This window comes from Cebus imitator, unplaced genomic scaffold (assembly GCF_001604975.1).
Source record: "Cebus imitator isolate Cc_AM_T3 unplaced genomic scaffold, Cebus_imitator-1.0 Scaffold572, whole genome shotgun sequence".
NCBI lineage: Eukaryota > Metazoa > Chordata > Mammalia > Primates > Cebidae > Cebus > Cebus imitator.
This window is the reverse complement of record NW_016107887.1, coordinates 1,136,859-1,145,434: the sequence shown is the minus strand read 5'-3', so window position 1 is coordinate 1,145,434 and position 8,576 is coordinate 1,136,859.

Here is an 8,576-nt window from a genome sequence, read left to right as displayed (position 1 = left end):
CTCCCCTGATACAGCAGAGAAGAAAGATGAGAAGAAGGAGGAGTCTGAAGAGTCAGACGATGACATGAGATTTGGCCTCTTTGATTAAACTCCTCCTCTGCTGCAAATAAAGCCTTTCTATGCATCCAAAAAAAAAAAAAACACACACACACATTAGAAGAACCTTTCCACATTGAGACACTGAATCTGTGCCCCCAAGGCTGAGGCCACATTATGGCTCTGGCACACAAGGGCTAGATGCATGTGCACCCGTGCTCAGTGCCAGGCTCTCCTGGGGTGGCTGCTGCTGCCCTGTCACCTTGGCCCATTAGGAAGAGCCCAAGTAAATGGCTGGAACAGAGGGAAGGGGGAAGAACAGCTGGGGCTGGGAAGCAAGGATGAAGCTTGGCTGTTCCTAAGCCCAACTGCACAGGGGCCTTGAGCATCGGTGGACAGGACACCATTAAAGCACTCCCGGCCCTCTGCCCTGCTGGAAGATGGACCTCCCTCGTCCCAAGCCAGGCACCCTGCCTTCAGGTGATTCTGGACCAGCCCTGTCCCTGCCACTTGCCCTGGGGAGGGGATTGTTTCACAGACCCTTAACACCTAACAGCCCATCCTGCTTTCACTTAGGGGGACCCTCGTTTATCAAATACCATCTTCAATTTACACTGGTTGCCTTCTCTCTGCCAGCCTGTGAGGAAAAACCATTTTTCCAGTCCTCTGCAGAAATGGAGGCTCTGAGAAGCTAAATAACAACCCCCAGTCCGGTCTCTGCACCTGAGCCTGGCGAAGATTCCTCCGAGAGCTTTCCAGATTCCACACTTGCTGACTGTGGCTTCTTCTCTGCAGGGCACTGGCTAGCCCTGGGGACACTCAAAGGTAAATGGGCCCTGTTTTTTTCCTTCCAGGAGTTTACTTATCTTAGAAGAGATTGGAAGGTAGCCACGTGACTACAGAGCACGAGTCAGAATCGGGTCGCTGTTGTAGGAGCACAAAGGAGAGGGAGAAATTCAGATAGGGCAGGCGGGAAGAGTTCAGGGCCCTTTCTAAGGAAGGAGGACTCGTGTTGACTCTTGGGCGAAACAAGGGCTCTCTAGGCAGTTTGGAAAGGAAGTCCATCCAGTGCGGGGGGACGCGCATCAGCCACGGTCAGCTGGGACAAGCTGGTGGGCAGCCTCAGAGGCCAAGGGCCGGGAGGGCAGAGGCTGAACCTTAGGCGGCTTCCCTGGCAGCACTTGCAGGCCAGCTTCTAGGAGGCAGAGTCCAGGCAGGAATGCCTGAGGATGAGAAGGTATTGGGGAAGCAACCAGAGTTGGGCAGTGGGAACAGAGAGGAAGAGACCAACTGGAAGGACACTGCTGAGGGAAGGACAGAGGACTGGGACAGGGAGGAGGCAGGGGAGGAAGGCCCAAAGGAAGCCCTCCCCTTGGGCCACCAGGAGACAAGAGACACCCTATCCTCTTCTGTCGCTGGTGGGTTTTAAAGCTCTGCATGTTAATTTCCTTAAAAAAAAAAATGGTCCATAATCCCAGCACTTTGGGAGGACGAGGTGGGAAGATCACCTGAGGTTGGGAGCTTGAGACCAGCCTAACCAACATGGAGAAACCCCATCTCTATTAAAAATACAAAATTAGTCAGGTGTGGTGGTGCATGCCTGTAATCCCAGCTACTCAGGAGGCTGAGGCAGGAGAAACCTTGAATCTGGGCGGCAGAGGTTGCAGTAAGCTGAGATCCTGCCACTGCACTCCAGCCTGAGCAACAGAGCAAGACTCGGTCTGAAAAGAAAAAAAAATAGACCAAAGGGTGGATAAACAAACTGTGATATAGACATACAGTGGAATATTATTCAGCCTGAAAAAGCAAGGAGATTCTGACACGTGCTACTACATGGATCAACGTTGGTATGAACATTGTGATAAGTGAGATAAGCCAGACACAAAAGGACACATCCTGTATGGTTCCACTTACATGAGGTCCCTAGAATAATCAACCTTGCAGTGACAGAACTAAAATGGTGGTTGCCGGCACCTGAGGGGAGAGGAACGGGAAGTGAGTGTTTAATGGGTGCGGAGTTTCAGATGGAGAATGTGAAAAAGTTCTGTGGATGGGTAGTGGCGACGGTTGCACACCAAAGCAAATGTACTTAATGCCACTGAACTGCACATTTTAGCATGGTTAAGATGCTCCATTTCAGGGGGATGTGCTGGCTCACACCTGTAATCCCTGCACTTTGGGAGGCTGACGTGGGAGGATAGCTTGAGTTTAGGAGTTCATACAAACCACAGTGCTTCCATTATTCATGTTATTATTATTATTATTATTATTTTAAGATGGGTTTTCACCATGATGGCCAGGCTGGTTTTGAACTCCTGACCTCAGCTGATCCACCCACCTCAGCCTCCCAAAGTGCTAGGATTACAGGCATGTGCCACCGCACCCGGCTTCCATTATTCACATTAAAAAGAAAAAAAAAGGAGTTCAAAACCATCCTGGAGCCAGTCACAGTAGCTCATGCCTATAATCCCAGCACTTTGGGAGGCCAAGGAGGGTGGATCACCTGAGGTCAGGAGTTCGAGACCACCTTGGTCAACATGGTGAAACCCTGTCCCTGCTAAAAATACAAAAATTAGCTGGGTGTGGTGTGGGCGCCCAGCTACCCAGGAGGCTGAGGCAGGAGAATTGCCTCAACACAGGAGGCAGAGGTTGCAGTGAGCGAAGATTGCACCATTTCACTCTAGCCTGGGCGAAAGAGCAAAATTCTGTCAAAAAAAAAAAAAAAAAAACCAAAAATGAAAGAAACAGCCTGGGTAACACAATGGAACCTGTCTCTGCAAGAAAATACAAAACGCAAAAATTAGCTGGGCATGGTGGCATGCACCTGTAGACCCAGCTACTTCGGAAGCTGAGCTGGGAGGATGATTTGAGTCCAGGAGGTGCAGGCTACAGTAAGCCAAGATGGTTCCACTGTACTCCAGCCTTGGCGACAGAGTGAGACCCTGTCTGAAAAAAATGACACAATACATATTAGATATATTAACACACACACACACACACACACACACACACACACACACACACACACACACACAAATAGGCCAGTGCAGGATGAACCAGAAGAGAGCTGCTTTGTTCAGTATGACTGACTAAGAGTAATGATGCTATTCACTGAGACAGGAAGCAGACCGGGTGAGCAGGTTTGTGGGGAGAGATGAGGTCAGCTCTTGGAGGTGACCATGCTCCTGATGATCAAGCCTTCAGTAGAGGCCTCCTGTGCCCTCATGGGAGGTGCTTTGCCCCTTCCTCCATCAGCCTCGCAAGGCGAAGACTCTTGCTTTCATTTCACAGGGGAGCTATGGCATTTAGCCAGTATGACCCAGTTTTGTCCAGCGCACTGTGTCCGGCTGGGTTTGGGTGCTGAGGGCCATCCCCTGTGATGTGGCCAGCGGGGAGGGTGTGACCTGGAGCTGAGAGAGCAGATGAGAGTGAGAGGAGCAGCAGCGTTTCCTGCACTGAGATCCTGGTAAAGCCACGGGCATGGCTTAGCCCCTGCAGGAAGGAAGGAAGAGGAAGAGAGGTGAGGGCCAGCCCTGGGGAAGCTCTACATGTAAGACTCTCTACTGAGTCCTGCCGATCACAGCAGCCCCTCCTGGAGCAACGTCCACCCCAATGTCCCCAGGTGAAGACCTCGGCCTTGCTCAGCTCCTGCCCAGCAGCTGATGCTGCGGCCTCTGCCAAGCATGAGGAGAGGAGCCAGCTCAAAGTGACTCATTCTAACTCAGACTGGCTCCATGGGTGCGGATCAACACCCCAGACGGCACCTGGCAGTGAGGAGCCACGGGAGGAGAGGTACGTGCCAGACTCCACTGGACGGCACTTGGAGTCTTGGCGGAAGCACAGACACCAGCCTGACACCCAGCCAGCCCAGCCAGTGATGAGTGGAGAGGAGGCAAGGCTGGGGGCTGGTGGGTGACTTTGTAATTCCCAAGCCGGGGGAAAATCTGTACCGGTTTTCAGGAGGAGGTCACTTCCCAGCTCCAAATAACAGAAGCATCCAGAAGGAAATAACCGGCGACTTCTGCCAATTGATCTGGAGACTGGGAAAAGGTCCCACAGTTATTAATAACCTCTGTGTTCTGGGAACTGATTTCATGCACCAGACAAAAGGATTAAACAGTTGTTCTTGAAGGCAAAGTGGTTTCAGCCAACCCTCCCCTTTCTGTCTTCCAATAAATAAGCATTTTTCTCCACAGGAACACTTTAAGATGATTGGCCCCTTGACAGATCTGGTGAGCTGGGAGCTGTGTGGCTGACTTGCATATTTTGATAACCACTCTGTCCTCATGAAGTGCTTTCTGCGGGCAACCCTCATTTCACTCGCTCTGAGTGTGTTGGTGAGAACAGTTGCTCCTGTGGCTTCTGGAAGATGGACTCCACTCCTGACTCCTGGCAGGAGCCCACTGTCTCTCTTCCAGGATTCCTACAGGAATATATATATATATATATATATATATATATATATAATGTGTGTATATATATATATTTATATATAAATATAATATATATATTATATTTATATATAAATATATATATATTTATATATATAAATATAATATATATATTTATATATAAATATATATATATATTTATATATATAAATATAATATATATTTATATATAAATATTATATTTATATATAAATATGTATATATTTTATATATATATATATTTTTTTTTTTGAGACAGAGTCATGTTTTGTCGCCAGGCGTCAGGCTGGAGTGCAGTGGCACAGTCTTGGCTCACTGCAATCTCCATCTCCTGGGTCCTAGCAATTCTCCTGCCTCAGCTTCCTGAGTAGCTGGGACTACAGGTGCACACCACCACGCCCAGGTAATTTTTGTATTTTTTAGTGGAGACGGGTTTCACCATATTGGCCAGGATGGTCTCAATCTCTTGACCTCGAGATCCGCTCGCCTTGGCTTCCCAAATTGCTGGGATTAACAGGTGTGAGCCACCACGCCCGGCTGAGAGACACTATGTTAATTAATCCTTGCAAAGTTAGTGCAATGAACTTCAACTTGTACAACAGAGTTATGGTGATGCTGTTGTACAAATTGAAGTTCATTGCATTAACTTTGCAAGGATGACAGCTGGCCTTTTGCAGGTATTGAGCCCACTCAGTAAGAGGATACAAATAAACAGGTTAAGAGCTGAGAGACTGTTAGAGAGACAGCTTCCTGTAGAGATGTGTTAGAAACCACAGCCGGTTCACTCACTTACTAAACTATGAGCAACTGGAAGGTAGGGTAAGTGTCTCACCGATATCCATACTTACATCTGACAGTGCCCATCAAGATTAGCGGCTCTGTAAATTAATATAATTGAATGCTATTGTGACATGGAATAATTAAAAAAGACAACCAGCAACTACTTACAACTCCATTCTTATGATAATTTATTTCCTGATGTCAGCCAAGGAGATAAGAACTGAAACCGCCTTTGCACAATTGTGACTGAGACAGTGAAAGAGATCTAACTTAACTGACTCCATCTTGCTTCTAACCTCCAAGCTGTCCTTGTTCATTCCTGGGCATAGGCTAAACAAGTTTTGGGAGAAACTTAGTTTACAGTTTAATCAAAGATGGATAACAGCCCTTTCCCAAGCAGACCTCCTTCTTGCCTGGGGACTACATTGCCTTTGTAGGACAAACATTAGCCACAAGATTAGAAATTATGGTTTAGGAGTGATTCTGACCCTCTCCACACTGCTCCTAGTATCAGTACCTGAGATATTCTTCAGACCCTGCACTTGAAGGATCCACTGGCACCACCCAGATCAATAAACTGGCTCTTCTGATGTTGTGGCCCCCACACATGAACTGAGTCAGTGCAAGAGGACAGCTTCAACTCCCTATGATTTCATCCCTGATCAATCTGCACTCCTGGCTCCCTGGCTTCCCCTCACCTACCAAATTATCTTTAAAAGGTCTGCTCCCTGAATGTTTGGAGAGACTGATTTGAGTAATAATAAAGCTCTGGTCTCTGGCACAGCTGGCTCTGAGCGAATTACTCTTTCTCTATTGCAATTCCCCTGTCTTGATGAATTGGCTCTATCTAGGCAGCATGCAAGGTGAGCCCCTTTAGTGGTTACACACAGTCTCTTGTCCTTGCTCCCCACTGTCCCCATTGGTGGGATCCCTAGTCCCCAAACATGGTTAGGAGCAGCTATTTGCCAGGTTCTGTGACTCACTCACAGATCAACCTTGGTCAAGTTCACAGTTCATCTGTGCACTCAGCACATGCAAAGATAAATTCTTCTTTCCTGTCCCTCTTCCTGTAGCCCCTTGGTCTACTGATGTAAATGATGACCAGAGGCTTTCTAACTCCTCAAAGCCTCCCACCTAAATGACTACACAAGCTGCTTAACTGGCCTCTTGTCCCCACCCCCTTTTTTCTTTTGAGATGGAATTTCACCGTTGTTGCCCAGGCTGGAGTGCAATGGCGTGTTCTTGGCCCACTACAACCTCCGCCTCCCAGGTTCTCATGATTCTGTCTCGGCTTCTAGAGTAGCTAGGATTACAGGCATGTGCCACCATGCTCAGCTAATTTTGTATTTGTAGAGATGGGGTTTTGCCATGTTGGCCAGGCTGGTCTCAAACTCCTGATATCAAGTGATCCCCCTGCCTCAGGCTCCCAAAGACCTGGGATTATACATCCTCACCTGTCCCCTTCAACCCAGTTTCCTTTCTGCAGTGAGAGTGCTTTTTTCTTTTTCTTTTTTTGTTGAGACAGTCTTGACTGTTGCCCTGGCTGGAGTGCAATGGTGTGATCTTGGGTCACTGCAATCTCTGCCTCCCGGGTTCAAGAGATTCTCCTGCCTCGGCCTCCAGAGTAGCTAGGACTACAGGCACGTGCCACCACACTCTGCTCATTTTTGTATTTTTAGTAGAGAGGGGTTTCATCACGTTGGCCAGTGTAGTCTCAAATTCCTGACTTCAAGCGATCCGCCCGCCTCGGCCTCCCACAGTGTTAAGATTACAGCATGAGCCACCGTGCCTTGTCTGAGAGTGCCTTTATTCAAACACAACCGGGTTTTAATTCAGCCTCCTGAATAGCTAGGGCTGCAGGTACATGCCACCACACCCGGCTCCTGGCAGATTCTTACAAAAGTAAACATACCTATGACCCAGCATTTCACTCCTGAGTACCTACTTACAGGAAATGGAAACGTTCACAAAAAGACTTGTACTTGTTTTTCAAAAAAGTTTTATCTATAATAGCCAACCACTGGAAACAATCCAAATGTCCATCAATTGGTGAACAAATTGTAGTAATCGATGCAATGGAATACTGCTTAGCAATTTAAAAAAATGAATTACTGATACACATGACTTAGACGAATCTCTAAAGCATGATGCTAAATGAAAGAAACTAGACACAGAGGACCACATACTGTATTTACAAGAAAGAACAGAAAAGGCAGAACCATTGTTTCAGAAAGCTGACCAGTAGTTAGCCAGAGCTGGGAATGGGGGAAGGGACTTGACTGCAAAGGGGCAAGACCGATGGTTGGGGTAATGTTGGTTTTACAACTGTATGAGTTTGTTGAAACCCACTGAATACTTTATTTAAGATTGGTAAACTATGCTGTTTGTAAATTATACCTAAATAAAGTTGATTTAAAATAAATATGCTGGGTGTGGTGGCTCACTCCTGTAAACCCAGCATTTTGGGAGGCCGAGGCAGGCAGATCTTGAGGTCAGGAGTTTGAGACCAGCATGGCCAACATGGAGAAACCCCATCTCTACTAAAAGTACAAAAATTAGCTGGGCGTGTTGATGGGCACCTGTAATCTCAGCTACGCGGGAAGCTGAGGCAGGAGAATTCCTTGAACCTGGGAGTGAGACTCCACCTCAAAAGAAAAAAGTAAATAAATGTATATAATAGTGAAAAAACCCACCATCTGTAAAAAAAATTAAAGAAATGATAGAGAATTGCATGGTGAGGAGGCTTAAGACAGGAAGCTCTCGAGAAATCAACTTCCATCCAACCCGGTGCTGTTTGGTGCAGGAGGGGTATCCTGGCAGATCGTTCCTAGGCTGTGGTTCTCAAACTTTGCTTGACATCAGGACAGCTTGGGAACTTGGAAGAAAACAAAGGCCCAGCCCCTATCCTGCTGCAATGAGCCTGGCCTCTTTGTCCTTGTCAGTCACATTCTTAGGTGGTAGCCATGTTGGACTTCCCTGGTTTGCACTAACTCACACTGCTAGTTCCTCCCCAGAGCTTTGTGTGCACTTTCCCTTCCTGGAGGGCTCAGGCACCTTCCTGCTGCTGGGGTTGGGTTAGGCCCCCTTATCATGTGCCCCTGGCTTACTGGGCCTGCTTTCCATAGCACGCAACTTATAATTGCTTGTTTGCCATCTGCCTTCCTCAGGAGAAAGTAAGCTCTATGAGGACGGGGCCCAGGTTACCAGTGTGTGGAACGGTGCCTGACACACTGTTAATTTACCTGTTCTTTGACCGTGGTCCTGAAGGGATGCCCAGGAGGATTGAGGAAGTTGAGGTCAAGATTGTGGCCCAGTGTGGAAAGCTCCAAG